The sequence below is a fragment of the Furipterus horrens genome, unplaced genomic scaffold (genome assembly GCF_987537825.1).
Source record: "Furipterus horrens unplaced genomic scaffold, mFurHor1.1.pri manual_scaffold_5, whole genome shotgun sequence".
NCBI lineage: Eukaryota > Metazoa > Chordata > Mammalia > Chiroptera > Furipteridae > Furipterus > Furipterus horrens.
This window is the reverse complement of record NW_028327175.1, coordinates 140745303-140764479: the sequence shown is the minus strand read 5'-3', so window position 1 is coordinate 140764479 and position 19177 is coordinate 140745303.

The window sequence follows — 19177 nt, the reverse complement described above, 5'->3', positions numbered from 1 at the left end:
AGTAAGAAATTGAAAAATTATATGAAAAAATAATGAAAGAAAACTTCTCAAATTTAGTGAAGGAAATGGGCATACAGGTCCAGGAAGCACAGAGAATCCCAGACAAACTAGACCCAGGAAGGACCACACCAAGACACATCATAATCAAAATGCCAAAGGTTAAGAATAAAGAGAGAATCTTAAAAGCAGCAAGAGAGAAGAGAATTACCTACAAAGGGGTACCTATAAGACTGTCAGCTGATTTCTCAAAAGAAACTTTGCAGGTAAGAAGGGACTGGCAGGAAATATTCACAGTGATGGAAAGCAAGGACCTACAACCAAGATTACTCTATCCAGCAAAGCAATCATTCAGAATGGAAAGGAAGATAAAGTGCTCCCTAGACAATGTAAAGCTGAAGGAGTTCATCATCACCAAGCCATTATTATATGATATGCTAAAGGAATTTATTTAAGTAAAAGATCAAAACTATGAACATTAAAAAGAAAACAGAATCACAACTATCAACAACAGAAGCTAGGGAATGGAAACAAAGGCAAATTAAGCAGACAACCAAAGTGGGAACAGAATCATAGGTATGGGGAGCATGTAGGGGGAGGTCAGTTGGGAGGGGGAAGGGGGAGAGGGAGAGAAATGGTGCAGGAATTAAGAAGCATAGTAGGAGAGTGCAGAGTGGATGGGGGGATTGAGAATAGTTTATATGCATGACTCATGGACATGGACGGGGGACACTGCTGGAGGTATTGCTGGGTGGAGGGGAGCAAAAGGAAAAGAAATTGGGACAACTATAACAACATAATCAATACAGCATACAAAAAAAACCTGTAGACCTACCCCCAACACCACCAGCAAATGTTGAATGGAGAGCCTAGATTTCCACTCTTGCCAGGTTGTAGCAAGGCACCCTAAATAGCCCTCTGTGTTTGGTCAGAAGAGACTGAGCAGGAAACCAAAGTTTCCATCTCTGTGAGCAGTAAGGAAGACCTCTCTCCATGTAGGAAACCTGGTCTTCTATCCCTTCCCAGTGGTATGAGTCACCTTTGTTTCTCTTATCACTTGTGAAACTCCTAGGGTTTTTGGACCTCTGTACAAGAAGGGGCAACAAAGGCCAAATATATATCTCTTATTATAAATCACACTATCACAAATACATAGACAGATGTGGAAGCTCTTATGTTTGAGGGATTTGGGAAAGTTGGAAAATAAAAAGAGCTGTGGCCTAGGGATATGGAAACCTAGAGTCTTGTTCCATTCCGATAGCCAAGCCACCACAGGACTTACAGAAAATCATTTCACAGCCCTGAGTCTCAATTTATTCATGCATAAAATAGAGATATAACAATAATGCTTGTCTTACCTATTTTGTAAGTTTATTGTGATGACAAAATAAAATAAGAAATGTGAAATATTTAGGAACTATCATTACTGATCCTAAGTCCACGTGCTTGATCCTTCAAAAAGCTAAAACCCAAAACCCGAAGCTTCAGCTTAGAGTAAAAGAAGGCTTATTGATAGAGAAGGTGCCAACCAAGAAGATAGGAGACTTAGTGGTGCCTCAAATCCATCTTAAGAAAGTACAGGCTTCTTTTATGTTGAAGGAAGGGAAGGTGGGAGGGGCAAGAGGTGATAGATGACCACAGACATCTGGGCACCAGAAGGAGTCTGAGGAAGATTGTGCTTAGTCTGTTGACCCTAGTTGATGTGAGTCTGGTCATGAAGTTCTTGCAAATCTTTGATAAACAATACATACTTCCCTTACCTCCTCAGGAGAGGTACTTTCTGGTAAGGAGCTGTTTTTGTAAAACTCAAGCTGAAAGAAGAATTCCTCTAATGATTGGAATGTCCATATGCAGGACTAAACAGAAACTATTAACCTGAAGGCCAGGGGAACACAGCAGGTTTGAACAAGATGGAATAAAAGAGGCTGAGCATTTTACTCTGTTACAACTGTGAGGCAGGATTTGGCAAACTTTTTCTACAAAGGCCCAGAGAGTAGGAATTTTAGACTTTGTGAGCCTTAAGGTCTCTTTTGTAACTACTCAACTCTGTAGATGAAGCACAAAAGAAGTCCTAGACTACACCCAAGAAAAGTGGTTGTGTTGCAATTAACCTTTACATATAGAAACAGAGGCAAGACAAATTTGGCCTATAGACTATAGTTTGCTGACACCTATATAAAACCCTATGTAAGCCTTATTTTTACTTTGCTATCCTTTATCTCTTATAGCTAGTAGAGCAGAAAAAAACTGGATTTAGGAACACTTGCTTCCATTTCTGTCGCTGTCACTAATACCTGTGTTGTTTTTAGCAATTTCCTTACCTCACTGGCTGTTGAATTGTAATAAGAAAATGGTAAACATTAACATCCCTCCCAGGTCTGAAATGCTTAAATCTCCTATTGCTTGCTTAGAAAATTCTCATTAAGCATGTGTTCTCAGGATGTGAAACTTGAAAACAATTTTATTATTGTGAACTATTAATTGTTACACTTCACACATAGATCATTGTTATGGATCATTGGCCAATGAATATGAATGGCTACTTTACTAGAAAAAAAAATTATTCTGAAAGGAAAAACTAGTTGAAAGAATTTTAATGATACAGCAAATATACTTTTAGCATTTTATATTTTATCAGGCTCCCACGTCAGGTTGCATATCTCAGTTGAAAAGTAAACACTTCAATATTCAGTTCTTTTGAGAATAATTTTCTTTCTTTAAGTGTATTTTATTGGTTATATTATTACAGTTGTCCCAATTTCTTTTCCCTTTGCTCCCCTCTGCCCAGTACCCCCCTTCCTTCCAGCAATCCCACCCCCCCCTTTGTTCATGTCCATGGGTCATGTATGTAAGTTCTTTAGCTTCACCCTTTCCTATATTATTCTTAACTTCCCCCTGTCTATTTTGTACCAACCAATTACGCTTCTTAATCCCTGCACCATTTCCCCATTTCTCCCCCTTCCCCCTCCCAGCTGATAACCCTCCAAATGATCCCCATACCTATGATTCTGTTCCTATTCTTGTTTGCTTAGTTGGATTTTGTTTCTATTTTTTAGATTCGATTGTTGATAGTTGTGAGTTTTTTCTCATTTTAGTGTTCATAGCTTTTTCTTAAAAATGTCCCTTTAACATTTCATGTAATAATGGCTTGGTGGTGATGAACTCCTCTGGCTTTACTTTTTCTGGGAAGCACTTTATCTGCCCTTCCATTTTATATGACAGCTTTGCTGGATAGAGTAATCTTGGTTGTGGGTCCTTGCTTTTCATCACTTTGAATACTTCTTGCCAGTCCCTTCTTGCCTACAAAGGTTCTTTTGAGAAATCAGCTGACAGTCTTATAGGCACCCCTTTGTAAGTAACTCTCTGCTTTTCTCTTGCTGCTTTTAAGAGTCTCTCTTTATCTTGAACCTTTGGCATTTTAATTATGATGTGTCTTGGTGTGGTCCTATTTGGATATAGCTTGTTTGGGACTCTCTGTGCTTCCTGGACTTGTATCTCTATTTCCTTCACCAAATTTGGGAAGTTTTCCTTCATTATTTTTTCACATAAGCTTTTGATTTCTTGCTCTTCCTCTTCTACTTCTGGCACCCCTATGATTCGGATGTTGGCACGTTTGAAGTTGTCCCAGTGGTTCCTAAGCCTCTCCTCATTTTTTTCAATTCTTGTTTCCTCATTCTGTACTCATTGACTTTTTTTATTCCTTATGTTCTAAGTCATTGATTTGAACCCCAGTTTTCTTCCCTTCACCATTGGTTTTGTGTGGATTTTCCTTCGTTTCATTTAGTGTAGCCTTCACTTCTTCCCTTATGTGTTTGCCATACTTAAGCATATCTGTCAAGTCTGTGAGCATCTTTACACCAGTGTTTTGAAGTCTACGTCGATTAGGTTGGCTATCTCCTTGTCTGTTAGTTTGGCTATCTCCTCATCACTTAGTTCTATTACTGGAACCTTGATCCATTTCCTCTTTGGGACTATATTTCTCTGTCTCCTCAACTTGACAGGCTCCCATGTTTGTTTGCCTCTGTGTTTTTGGTAGAGTTGTCACACCTGTTATGTTGTAAGGAATGGAATCTTAGGTATTTATCAGTTTGAAGTGACCTACTTCACTACCTTGTGGCACTATATGTGGCAGAGGGGTCTGAGAGGGAACAATGCTGCTTGCCCCACTCTTTCCCCTTTTCCAGGCACTTCTCCCACTTCCTATATGGGACTGGTGCCTCTCTAGCTGTTGCCCTGGCCATTGTTCTCAGAGTGGGTGGGTCTGAGGATGTTCTAAGACTGTGGAGACCCTTTAAACAAGTGGACTCTGCTGAGAGACTGGCAGTTTCTTTCTCTGTCCCAACACCTGCTGGTGTGCATAGTCAGAAGCAATGAGGCTTTATTTTCCTCGGTGCTAGAACCATGAGCTGGTCTGATGCTGGGAGCGCTCCTCAGGTGTCCCTCTCTACTTTTTAAAATCTGTGACTGCACTTTCCACCTGCCTGTCACTGTTACCACTGCTGTTGCTGCCATACCACAGCCTCTCAGCCCCAGCTCTGCCCCTCCTACCTGTCTGGCTGAGTATTTCTTCTTTATATTTTTGTTTCTTGGACTTCTATGCAGCTCAGTTTTCTGGAACTTCTGGTTGTCTCTAGTTTTGAGGTAGTTGTATTCCTTCTAAGTTGTGGAGGGAGATGCAGCATACCTATCTAGGCCTCCATCTTGGCCAGAAGTCCTAATTTTCTTAACATTTCATTAAAATATGTATTTTATTAAGGTGGCCAGGTTATTTTAAAGTTATTCTAGATTAACATGAAATATTATTTGGGAAAAGGAGGTAGGATACATCATTAATGAAAATGAACATATATATTGTTAGAAAATCAAATAACCTGTCATTAACAATGAATTGCATTAGAGATGTTAGTGGTTGTTATAGTGCTTGTGGATATAAAAGCTAATAAAATATATTAATTATAATTTTTTGAATTTCTAACATACATTTAATAAAATGTATCATAATTAAACTTTTGGAAATTTTTCTTAATGACAGAAGAAAAATATAAAATAGTGACCTTCCTATAGCACTGGTAATGTTCAAGAAATACCTGAAGAATGTTAAATATGTTATTAAGAAATGTACAGCAACAAATCTCTTGTCCAACCACTCAGGGGGCTCCAAGGAAAACAAGTTCAGGAATCTGGCCAGGAGCCCAGTGTGACTGTATCACCCTGCACCTGGGCAAAAATCTTCGAAAATGAATGTAAGTCATGAAGACATCAGGTATGATTTTGAAAATGACCCCAAAGATGAGAAGACACTTAAATCCCACCTAACATCAATGGCAGATGGGCTTGAATGACAGTCCTTTTCTCTTTCTTTGCACACATCCTCATCATGGGCTCCCAGATGGCCCTGAGGGACCTCATTATGGAATGGCTTCAATAATTCTATTACATCCATGGCCTGATTACATGGGTCAGCCCCCTTAGCATGGACATCACCTTGATTGTGGGGTGTGCTCACCTATGACCTGTTGTAAAACTGAATAATTATAAAATGAATAATTATAAAACTGCTCAATACTGGAAGCCAGACTATCATCTCCATTTGACAGGAAGAACATGCAATGCTCAGAGACATTAAATAAGTTACTTAAGGTTGAACAGCCAGTAAGTGTGGGATAAGCTTTAAATCTGGTCCACTGAACTCCAAAATGGTGTCTACTATACCATGCTACCTACCATTATATCAAAGGGGAACTAAAAATATGTTTGATGTAGAGATTATTCTAAGAAGTACCAACAAACAATAGGAGTCACAAAAATGGGGAGACAGAGAAACAACCCCCCATCGAAAGGAAAGGCAGAGTCCCCAGAAAGAGTGCTAAATGAAATAGAGGGGAGCCAACTATCAGATATGGAATTGAAAGCATGTATTATGGAGAAGCTCAATGAGCTCAGCGGAAACTACAAAGAACTCCAGAAAAACTACAGTGAACTCCAGAAGAACTATAAGGAACTTACTGAGAATTATACCAGCATCAAAAAGGAGATGGAAGCTATCAATAAGAGCCAGGAGGAAATGAAGAATACGATCTCTGAATTGAAGAACACAGTAGAAGGAATTAAAAACAGGCTAGAGGAAGCAGAAAATCGGATCACCGAGCTGGAGGACAATGTAGACAAAAACTCACAGACAGTGCAACAAAATGAAAAAAGGCTGAACAAGACTGAAGAGGCTCTAAGACAGCTGCAGGACAACATGAAATGTAATAATATCTGTATCATAGGAATTCCAGAAGGAGAAGAAGAAGAGCAAGGAATAGAAAACCTCTTTGAAAAACTAATGACAGAAAACTTCCCTAACATGAAGAGAGAAAGAATCATGCAAGTCCAGGAAGCACAGAGGGTCCCAATGAAGATGAACCCCAACAGGCCCACTTCAAGACACATCATAATTAAAATGGCAACATTCAAAGACAAAGAGAGAATCCTAAAAGCAGCAAGAGAGAAACAACTAATAACATACAAGGGAGCTCCAATAAGGCTATCATCAGATTTCTCAGCAGAAACACTAAAAGCCAGAAGGGAATGGCAAAATATATTCCAAGTAATGAAAAAGAAAGGCCTACAACCAAGAATACTCTACCCAGCAAGGCTCTCATTCAAAATGGAAGGTGAAATAAGGAGTTTCCAAGACAAAAGAAGGTTAAAAGAATACATCTCCACCAAACCAGCATTGCAAGAGATGCTAAAGGGTCTGCTTTAAGAAGATGAAGAAACAGAGAGAGACAGAGAGGAACACGAGTACAAAGGGGGAAAATGACAATGAATAAGTACTGAAAGAAAGAAGGAACTTCTACCATTTGCAACAGCATGATTGGAACTAGAGAGAATTATGCTTAGCGAAATAAGCCAGGCAACAAAAGAAAATTACCTTATGCTATCACCTATTAAAGGAAACTAATGAACAACACAAACAAATGAGCAAAATTGAACCAGAGGTATGTAAATGAGGAATAAACTAACAGTAACAAAGGGGGAGATGGGAGGGAGAGAAGTGGTAAGAAGGGGAAGGGTCTAGTCAAAGAACATGTATAAATGACCCATGGACATGGACAACTGGGTGGGGACTGAATGTGGGAGAAGGGAGGGACAGGGTGCAGAGAAGCAAGAGGGGGAAAAAAGTGAGACAACTGTAATGGAAAAACAAACAAACAGAAAAAATTTTAGTGGGGGAAAAATTAAAAATATAAAGAATAGAAATGCAAGTTCAGTGAATATTAGAAGGACAAGGATTTTCCTTCACACTGTATATATTTTCTCCCTATCTGATCCCTCCAGAATTTGGCATTCTAAAGAAGTAAGTAATGACCTAAGTTTCTTTGCATAAAACTAATAAGACCAGTTGTTAATAACAATTTTTTTGACTAAGACTTTGACTGGAATGTCATGCCTAAAGGAGACATGCTTGGGCTTTGGTTGTTACCAAAAAACCCTGAGCAAATGGGACTGACCTTCAAAGGTAATAAAAGTCCACGAGATAAAAGGCCTGGTACCTTGGATGGATGAGCGGTCCATAGCAATCTTTCCAGGGAAGGAACGAAGGTTGTTTTCCTGAAAGATGGCTAGAACGGACCTTAAGGCACAATGGAAAACCAGAAGGACCTGGAAAAGACAGGTGTTTACAGGCAAGGCTGAATGCCAGGTATGTGGCTCAGCTTCTGTGCTCTGAAGGGCAGACTGAGGGTCACCCTAAATGTTCCTTGTGTAAGTTCCAGCAAAGCAGAACTAAAGATCATAAGTGATCATTTGCTGCTCTTGTTGTGTTTATGCAAATGAACAGGATAAATTAAAAATGAACTTAATGCAGTCCCTTTAATGACAAGGAGGGTAATCTTAGGGAGAAAAATCAAGATTCAAGGAAGATCACAATGCCCAGTGGTAGACTATAAAGTAGTGCAGCTAACCGTCTTTAAAGTTTCTTTTCATTTAAAATTTGTTTTCATTTGAAAGTTAAACTATGTCTGTGGCATTATCAAAGATGTTTAATTTACAGGCAAGAAGAATGTCAAATACCTTGAAACTGAATGTCTTTCCGATAAGACAGTCCTACAGATTTAGAGACATGTACGTGGGTTATGTTACATAAATTAACATGTGTTTTCTGTTTTCAAAGGGCATAAGCCTATAATCTCATTACCCGAGTGATTGTCTGTACGTATAGGCCTCACTTAATCCTGTCTGCATTGCTGCCTCCTGAGACTCAATGGTTTGGCTGAACTAAGTGGCTGGGTTGGTGAAGAACGGGGTGGTCTGTGGGCTTCACTTTAAAACTGGTTTCTCTTTTCTATCCTAATGGCTTGGACAGAAAGAGCCCAGAGGCCTGAGAGGGGGGATACCTAAAATATTTCCCTCAGTCCAAACTAAGTATAATGGGCAAAAGGGTTTTGGACAGGTGAGATGTACCTGGCATACCTTCCTCCAAAGAAACCCTTTTTTTCCCTAATGTGGGACATTGAAAAATTAATCCCTGTCTTTTGTCATCTAGTGGTTACGGATTGAATGATGTCCTTTAACCCTGTTGCCCCCAGAATACAGTAAGGATGCCAGCCTGTTAAACCAAGCATGCCTTTGTCCAGAGACAGCCAACCAACCTGGAGTCTGCACAATCCTTCCCCTTGTGGGAAGGCCACCCTCCCCTCGACACCCCCACTCTTATTAGGGATTTCTTGACCCAAGGGTAGGTAGGACGACGACTATATCCAGCTTGAAGCAGCTAGAGGAGCTCGAGACCTTCGTCCATTGTCCTTTATAAGATTGTAAAGGGTCTCAAGTCTGAGAGGGAGGGACTGTTATTTTTTATTGTTAATTTATATAACTAATTAATTAATTATTTTTTTTAAAAAAAGAAGAATATATGAAATGGTGAGCCATGGGCATGGACTTGGGGAGGGGATTGTCGGGGAACGGGGGTGCTGGGCGGAGGGGCGCAAAGGGGAAAAAATTGGAACTATTGTAACAATATAATCAATAAAATATACTTAAAAATATGTTTGATGTAAATAAATATAAATTGTTTCTATTTTCTAATCATTGTGAACAAAAGAAAAAGAAAAAAATGTGTACAAACTAAAATAAGCAAAAGAAAGAAAATAAACATTAGATAGTGAATAAAAATTAGAAAAACAGCCTAAGTTCCCATCTGTAGATAAGTGGATCAAAAAACTGTGGTACATTTACACAATGGAATACTATGCAGCAGAGAGAAAGAAGAAACTCCTACCCTTTGTGACAACATGGATGGAACTAGAGAGAATTCTGCTTAGTGAAATAAGCCAGGCAAAGAAAGAAAAATACCATATGATATCACCTAATACAGGAAAACTAAAGAACAACATAAACAAACAAACTAAATAGGACAGGGAGCAGAATAAAAGTCAATGGGGGGGGGAGAGATGGGAGATAAGTAAGGGAAGGGGTTAGTCAAGGAACGTGTAAATATGACTCATGGACATGGAGAATGGGGAAGAATATGATTCTGGGAGAAGGGGTGGGCTGGGTAGAGGGGAGCAATAGGGGAAAAATGGGACAACTGTAATTGAAAAACCAAAAAATAAAATTAAAAAGAAATTAGAAAAATATCAATGAAATTAAGAGTTTCTTTTTTTAAGATAAACAATATTGATTAATTCTTGGCTGAAGTAACTAAAAAACGAGAATAGACCCTAATAAAATCAGAAATGAAAGAAGAGACGTTACAACTGATACCACAGAAATAAAAAGAATCATAAGTGACTATTCTGAACATCTATATGACTACAAATTGGATAATCAACAAGAAATGTATAACTTCCTAGAAACATACAACCTACCAAGGCTGAACCATGAGGAAATTAAAAAACCTAAACAGATCAATAACAAACAAAATTGAATCAGTAATGAAAAATCTCCACCATCACCACCCCCCAAGGAAAAACAAAGCCCAGAACTAGATAGTTTCAATGGTGAGTTCTACTAAACATTTAAAAAATAATTAGTGCCAGTTATTCTTAAGCTTTTTTTAAAAATCAAAGAGGGAATTCACTTTCAAACTCACTTGATACTAAACTCAGACAAAGACACTACAAGAAAACTACAGGCCGATATCCCTGATGAATATAGGTGCAGAAATTCTCACCAAAATACTAGCAAACTGAATTCAACAGTACATTGAAAGAATCATATGAAAATGTGTGCATTGCATGAAAGTTTATAATCATCAATGCTGAAGATAATTTCCAGTTTTATAAGTTTATAAAGCCAAGCAAATTGTAAATTCTGTTGCTTGAATATATTGACTGAAGCATTTATAAATTGTTCTTTGTAGTCAGAGTACAATAGAGCATACTTAACAACCATTGGGACATCAATGAGGAAAATAAAAAGATACAGACCTTTTAATAGAATGAGAAGACATTTTTACAGATTTTCACAGAGGAGAATGAGCAGACCTAGTTTTCTGACCCACCTACATCATACAGCTGGTTATTGGCAGAGCTGAAACCAGAGCCTGTGGTTCTTAGTTCTTATTCTAGGTTTCTTTCCACTCTACCACTTGAGCCTACATATAAAGAAGTAACACATGAACAATAAAAAAAGGAATAGAGAGACATGCACAGAACTAGTCAAAGTATGCTGCCTGAAAAAGGTGACTAGAAAGAAAGGGAAGATGGCAGATGCAAATCACCCTAGGCACAGGGAATGCCTGGTACTAATTTTTCAAAACAGAACATTAACTAAGGAAGAGGAGAAGACAGTTTTATGCATTTTCTTGACCTGTGAACAGAAGAAAAATGTAAGAAGGATCTAGTTCATTTATTTATTTATTCCTTCAATAAACATTTCTTAACACCTACTATGTGGCATTTACAGTGCTGGGTCCTAGAAATATGCTACTTAATAAGAAAGGCATGGCTCTAGCCCTCCAAAAGTGCACATTTCAAGGAGACAGATCTTTAGCCTAGAAATAGTAAAATTGCAAGACTTATTCTAGAGAAAGTAGAAGTATAGGGAGAAACTTAGTAGTTAAAGAGTGATAAAAGAATTCTTGCTGAAGAGAGTGTATGTTCATCTGAGTTAGGGGGATGAGTTAGAGTTATCCATAAAAATGAGGGAAAGAATTTCAAATGAAGAACCCTTCCCTGTTACCCTCTCTCTTGACAAAATTGGCACATCTTGCTTGGATTTCATGACATCATCAGCCACCCTTTTTGTTTGTTTGTTTGTTTTAATCCTCACTCAAGAGTGTTTTTATTGAGTTTTAGTGTGATTCTGTCTCTGTTCTTGTTTGCTTAGTTTCTTTTTAGATTCTTTTAGATTCAATTGTTGATAGATTTGTATTTATTGCCTTTTTATTGTTCATAAATTTGATCTTTTTCTTAAATAAGTCCTTTTAATGTTTCATATAATAACAGTTTGGTGATGATGAACTCTTTTATTTATTTATTTTTTTCTTGTCTTGGAAGCTCTTTATTTGCCCTTTGATTCTAAATGATAGCTTTGCTGGGTAGAGCAATCTTGTCAGTAGGTCTGTGCTTTTCATGACTTTGAATATTTCTTGCCAATCCCTTCTAGCTTGCAGAGTTTCTTTTGAGAGATCAGCTGACAGTCTTATGGGAACTCCCCTGTATGTAACTAACTTCTTTTCTCTTGTTGCTTTTTAGATTCTCTCTTTATCTTCAATCTTTGACATTTTAATTATGGTGTGTCTTAGAGTGGGCCTCTTTGCATCCATCTTGTTTGGGACTCTCTGTGCTTCCTGGACTTGCATGTCTATTTCCTTCACCAAATTTGGGAAGTTTTCTTTCATTATTTTTTCAAGTTGATTTCCAATTTCTTGCTCTTTCTCTTCTCCTTCTGGCATCCCTATGATAAGAATGTTGGAATGCTTGAAGTTATCCCAGATGCTGCTTACACTATTCTCATTTGTTTTGGATTCTTTTTCTTCCTGTTGTTCTGATTGCTTGTTTTTTGCTTCCTATGTTCCAAATCATTAATTTGATTCTTGACTTCATCCACTCTACTGTTGTTTCCCTATAAATTGTTCTTTATTTTAATTAGTGAATGTTTTGTTTCTGACTGGATCTTTTTTACCTTGTTGAGGTCCTCACTAAATTCATTGAGCATCCTTAAAACCAGTGTTTAGAACTCCACATCTGATAGATTGTTTATCTCCCTTTTGTTTAGTTCTTCTGGAGTTTTAATCTGTTCTTTTATTTGGGCCATGTTTCTTTGTCTCCTCATTTTGACAGCCTCCCTGTGTTTGTTTCTGTGTATTAGGTAGACCTGCTATGACTCCCTGTCTTGGCAGCATGGCCTAATATAGTAGGTCTCCTGTAGGGTTCAATGGCACAGCCTACCCTATCACCCAAGCTGGGTACTCGAGGTACACTCTTTGTGTGGGATGAGTACATCTTCTTCTTGTAGTGGAGCCTTTATTGCTGTTGGAAGGTCAATGAGAGGGATTTACCCAGGCTAGTCAGCTGCAAGGATTGGCTGCAGCCACTTACCACCAACCTCCACCCTTTTGGGAGGATCAGCTGTTCAGGGACAGGGTGGTGGCATTCCAACGTGGTTTGTAACTGTCTACTGGGTACACAGGCACTGGGGTTTCCTGGGTGGTGCAGGCCAAGGTCATCCCCATTGTGTTTTGCCCAGGGCCACACTTCCTGATCTACATGGCTTGCCTCCTCACACAACCACATCAAAATTACACCTAAATTATAGAACAGCCATCACCCAGAACCAGTAGAAATTGAGTTAAATGGAAATCTGGCTACTACTAAATTAAAGAAACCATATCCGTTTAGACTGGTAGGGGAGTCAGAGATGTAGAACAGGCTGGTCCTACATTCAAATGTGAGAAATAAAATTTCTGGATTAATATCTCTGGAACAAAGAATCCCAGCTCTATACCAGACACCACCCCCCCCCCCCAGCCCAGGATTCCAGTGCCAGGAAGATAAGTCCCCATAACTTCTGGCTGCAAAAACCAGTGGGGACTGAGTCAGTGGAAGAAACTTCTGGAGTCCCAAGCAATTCCTCTTAAAGAACCCACACAAGAACTTACTCAGACTCACTCTCTCTGAGCTCCAGCACTGGGTTAGCAACTTGGAAGGCACCAGTGGCATACAGGGAGGAACTGAAGTGTCTGGCATCAAGGTGAGTGATGGGGACAGCTTCCTCCCCAACAGAAAGGCAGGCAGAGGCCATTATCCCTTTTCTGAACCCTTCCCCACAGAGCCACAGAGCTGGCAGACAGATGACATACCTGGAACTTCATCAACCTGGCTAACACTGTTTGCCCCACCCTGAAACCCCCTGAGACTCCATTCTACTCGACTTATGGGCCCACCCAAGCTGTTAACAGAGACTTTTCCATGTGAATGGCTGGTCTTAGCTCATGCTTCACAACTTCCTAAATCCTCTCAAAGAAGCAAGAGATGGCCTCAGTGAGCCCCCAGCCCCTCTACCTGTTGCTAAGTGACACCAGGCGTGGTACTAGCAGCAGCCAGCCTATTTCACAGCTTTGCTTCACATGGGAATCTCCAAGCCCAGCACAAGTTGTGTAAGTAATATTTATTTTATTTTTTAATTCTTTTATATATAACCATAGTTTTTACAAAAATAAAAAATACAAAAAACTATTTTGACACCCATAATAATCTTTAAAAAGAAACATACATGTACCTGGATTATTGGGAGAAGAGTCAGTGATACCAGTGAAGGTTCCATGAATAGGCATTAATTTTTAGAGACTGGGCTTGGTTTTGTATAGTTTTTCCATTCCATCTATCTGGATATGTATAGCCAATGAAATCTTACAGCAATTTGAATGAGTGATTATATAAAAAGCAGGAGACAATGACATGGTTTACTAACTTTTTTAAATGCCTAGGTATATGGCCTTGTCCTTCAGCAAAAGAATCCATTTTTTAACCTAACGACAACCTTCACTAATAGCTTTTTTGTTGCAAATACAGAAATACAACAATGAAATGAGTGAATAGTTCAACTCAGACTGATTTATAATGATAGTTTTCTGATACAGGGGAAATGAAGAATTAAGCAGATTCTGTGAAGTGAAAATTCCCAATTATAGTGTTCCCTTGTATTAATTAAACAGATGCTAGGTAGTTTTCAGAGTAGCCCCTCTGAGACCTCTGTTGTGCAGAAATACTTACAGTTGTTAAATGTTGTGCTCTTCTCGGTGAAAGTACCAATGCAAATCCTGATTGAACATCTATGAGGCACAAAGTACAGCTCTGCTTGGACTCCCTTGAGAAGTCACTGGCTAATCCTAAGGCACCTCTTCTACTTCACCAAATTTTTGTTTGTTAAGAAAAATAGTCTGTTTTTCAGGACTTACAATATTTATCAAATATGCTACTGACAAAATTTACTTTATTTTAAAACCTTAGCCTCTTTCACCACTACTGTCCTATTTCATCACCCCTCCACCAAAAAGAAGAAAAAACCAATTTTTCACTGGGTCTCATGTGCATAAAACACATAGTCAATATTTTTAGCTTAGTATTTAAGGTCTCCCAGAAACTGAACAATCTCATCCATACCCATGACTAAAACTAATCTATGTGACTTCAAAACCTGCAGCTTTTGACAAATTACCCTTCTGAGCTCCAGAATCTAAGAAAATAATCTATTTGTTTTCTCAGTTATCTCAAGGACGCCTCAAAATATACATGTCTAAAATAGAACTTATCATCTTCAATAAAACAATTCTTCTACCTATACTGTCTACTTCTTTGAATGAGGATTCAGTATTTCAAATCAGATGCCAAAAATTTTCCTAGAGTCCTTTTCTTGCCTTTCATAGTGTCTGTCACCAAGTTTTTAAATTTTTTTTACCTAAATATGTCTAGAATCCTGCCTGCCTCTTCATTACCAACTCTGCTGCCCTAATTCAGGCCTCCCTCATATCTCATCTGCACAATTTATATCTTCAATAACAGCTGCTCTTCTTTTAGCCCGTGTCCCCCTTTCCCTCATCAGACAGTCATATTGTCATGACAGTCTGTATGCTATACTGTCATGGGATTTATCTTTCTAATTCATCAATCCAATAAAATCACTACTGTTTTCATGTTCTTTAATGGCTCCTCATCACTATAAAATATAATCTAAAATCCTTTGCACGGTTTCCAAGACCCTCTTTTAAACTGGCTTCCTGCCTCTTCTCACACCAGTCCTAGCCTCTTTTCTGTATGTCCCTAAACACTTTATTTTCCAGTTCTCAGAAATGCCTTCACTCACTCATATATCCAGGCCATTGCACATCTGGGTTGTTTTATGTAAAGAATCCTGACCCCTTCTTATTCCATCCATCAAACTTTCACTTAAAATTCAAGTCTAAACTCAAATATCTGCTGTATAAACTTTCTGTGACTTAGGAGTTCTTAGAATCTCTTTTCTTCTATACACTGAATGTATTTAAAATATCATAACTATCCTTTGATAATATTTTTTGTATGTCTGTCTCCTCCTAGGCTATGATTTCTTGGAAGTAAGGATTTTTGTTTATACAACCTTGCATATTCATCACTTAGGCTAATGTCTGACACATAGCGGGATGCAGTATTTTTAATAAATTGACTTGAATGAGTAAATATATTGACTTGTATATATAAAAATATAAGTAAGGTTGACTTGAATAGGAAATTATTTTTACTTAAACACCTTCCTTATACTATCACCTATCATTCTGATAGCCTGAATTGCCTTATAAATTTGATATCTGAATCCTGCCTCTCAGTTAATTTCCTTAAAGGCAGTTTTATGTGATTTCCTATAGAAAGGGTTAGGGGTAAAATGGAAGAACAGATGGAAATGCAAAGATGGGTTTTGCCTTGATCACCTCCAAAGCCCCTTTTAGTTCTGTCACATGTGTGCCTCTGTCAAGGGCCAAGGCAATTGTGCATTATTATTGATGAGTTATTTCAGGTCATTTATCAGGCACACCAGTTGACTGGATTTTATAAACACTAAGAGGCAAGTAAGATCTGAGTGAGGAAAATGACATTAAGCAGATCTGCATCTTCCTGTGAAGGTAAGAACCAACCAACGGTTAGCAACACATCAGCTTACAAAATGGAAATTGCTACTTTTTTTCTGTCCTTAAAATGGAGATTTGTCCACTGTAGGACCTATTTCAGCACTGAAAAACAGGACAATGCCAAAGGCCTGAGAATAGGGAATGTGTCCAGCGTACTAAGGCTTCCAAACTCACACAAATAAGACCAAACATGGAAACATGACATGAAATAAAATCAAAGAGAAAGTGACCCATACCCTTTGTTTCACCAGGCCTTAGGGTCCATACAACATCCTTTGTCTGCCTGTTATTTTATTTATTTAACTTCCTAAAATTTTTTGTAAGATGTCATGTGTAGAATCAGATACTGTTAGGGTTAGACAATATCTTAGACACCATGTGGTTGAGTGCTTTTCTGATCATGTTCCCTGGTAACCTTGGATTCTGATGCGACACTTCAGGGACCAAACCTGAAAGAGCAAAACCCAGCTTCCTGCCTTGCTTCAACTCAAGAAGGAGTCCCTTTATCTCTTTCATTTGTTTGTTTAATAAGGAAGTTCATGATTTCATTTGGTGAGGGATAAAAAATTCTGTTTAAAAGCTTAAAATACTCTGATGTACTTCCAATTTCTGTGATTTATAGATGAGGGATCCGAGGCTCAGAAAGGATGTGATTCATGAAGTTAGTTGCAGGTGACTAGGATCTTCCCAGGTCTTCTAATGTCCACTAAAAGGGAGGCAGTAGATCTGGGCATGAGTTTTAGAGACCAACCACTGGGATTCAAACCCTGCCACTGTCATCTGACTTTGGGCAATTTTTTTTTATCTTTTATGGGCAACAGTCTTTATTTGAAAATGGGGCTCATCTTGGTACATGCCTTATGGAATTGTTTTGAGAAGTAAATGAGTTAATACATAAAAAGTGACTGGTAGACAGTAATGCTCACATATAATCTATTGCTGCTTTAATATTACTATAATTTTCTCAGTTTTATCAAACTCAGAAAGTTCAGGATTAGCAATGTGTTAGTTTCCTCTTGTTTCTATAAGAGATTACCACAGAGTTAGTGGCTAAAAACAACACAAATCTATTATCTTGAAGTTCTCAGGATCAGAACTGCAAAATGGGAATCACTGGTCTAAAATCAATGTGTCAACTGATGTCCTTCCAGAGGTTTTAGGGTAGAATCCTTTCCCTTGACTTTTTTAGCTTCTGGAAGCTGCCCACATTCCTTGGCATGTGGTCCCTTCCTCCATCTGCAAAGCCAGCCATGTAGCATTATCCAGTGATGCTACAGAAAGTCAAATCTTCCTGATTCTGACTCTCTAGCCTCCTCTTTCACCTCTTTCACTTACAAGGACCCTTGTGAATACATTAGACTCACTCAGGTAGTTCAGGATAATCTTGCTATGGCAAGACTCTTAAATTAATCACACCTACAAAGGTCCCTGTGTAATATAAGGTGATATATTCTGGGGATTTGAACATGGAATTCTTTGTATCATTGGCAAATCATAAAAACATGCAAAAGAGCTTCGATAAGAGAAGAAGGAATGGTATACCCTGCATGTGTCTTACCTAAAAGCAATCGCACTTTAAAAAAATACTATACTATCCAAAATAATACTTCTTACACCTGACTGGGCATGAGGCCTCTGGTTTGCGATATCTGTCCTATGACATTTTCTTAGACAAGGTGTACATGATATAAAGCAAAAAGGAAGGTGGCCATTGCTTGAGTCTGTGCTAGGTAGTAACTTATAATAATTCAAAATATTTTTCTCATAATAAAGCAAAATGATAAATTCCCATCCAAATTTATGCAGTCTGCTTCCTACATGTTCTAACTACCTGACTGTGGGAAATGACCCAGTTTTAATCTTCCTGTGTTGATTATTTCAAGTCAAGCTCTTTAGCAGCCAATAACAACAGAAGTCATACTAACAGGTGCCTTATCCCACACTCCTATTTTACATCCATTTTTCAGTCATCACACCTGGAGATCCTGCAGAGATGGCATCTGTTATCACTGTCTCCCTTGAAATCTAGGCCTGCAGTTGTTGATTTGTAAATGTTGATGAAGACCCAAACTGTATTTGTCTCTGTTGCCTCACATCTTTGCAACCATATATCAAACTCCCTTTTACAGTTTGAAGCTAAAAGAAATAAAGAAATAGTGCAAAGAAGACATCTTCTTTGGCACCAGTCAGGAAGTAAAATATAAAACCTGTCTAACTATCTCCTTTATTTAGACTTATCATTGTCATTGCTAACATGGAAAGTGATTTTTTTAAATGACCACTAGAGGCTCCTTATCCTGAGCCCACACCTCAGTCACTGAAAGGTAATTTGTCTTCATAAGCAGGAGCGAGTTTTAGGCATGCAAGGCAACAGTGTCCTTGAGGCAGTGACATTGAAGAAGGATGAACAAGAAATAACAAGTAGGGCGATGAGAGAGAGAAACTGCATGATGAAGTTATCATCTGTCCATATGTATGATGGAGTAGATCCACAGGGAAGCTACTAGGGAGTGATTGTCAAAAGTCTTGGAACAAGGAAGGAAAAGGTTCGTCTTAGCCCATTTCTGGCTGCTAACTAGGTGAAAGAGTCCTAAAGTTAAAAGAATCTAAAGTCTGAGAAGCTGTTATTTTATGAATTTTATCAGTCACCATTTATCCAATAGATGAAAATAAAAGCAATTATTGCCTTATGCTGTAGCTTTAGAAAGGAAACAAATTTCTAAGCATTGAATCTCACCCCAACGAATCATTTATTTTGTCACTAAAGATACAACAACTAGCCACTAAGACCAAGAGAAGATGCTGGTATAAATGAGGGTTAGATAGTTGTTTTTTTAACTTGTGTGTATATATATATAAAATCCTATTGGTGTTGGAACAAATCACAACAAACCTCGTGGCTTATACAGTTCTGGAGGTCAGCTGTCTGAGATGAGTCTTTTGAGGCTCAATTCAAAGCATTGGTAGGACTATTTTCCTTCCAGAGACTTGAGGGAAGAGTTTGGGTCCTTTACCAGCTTCTAGAAACCACCTACATCCCTTGACTTGTGGCCCTTTCTCTGTCCTCAAAGTGCATCACTCCAA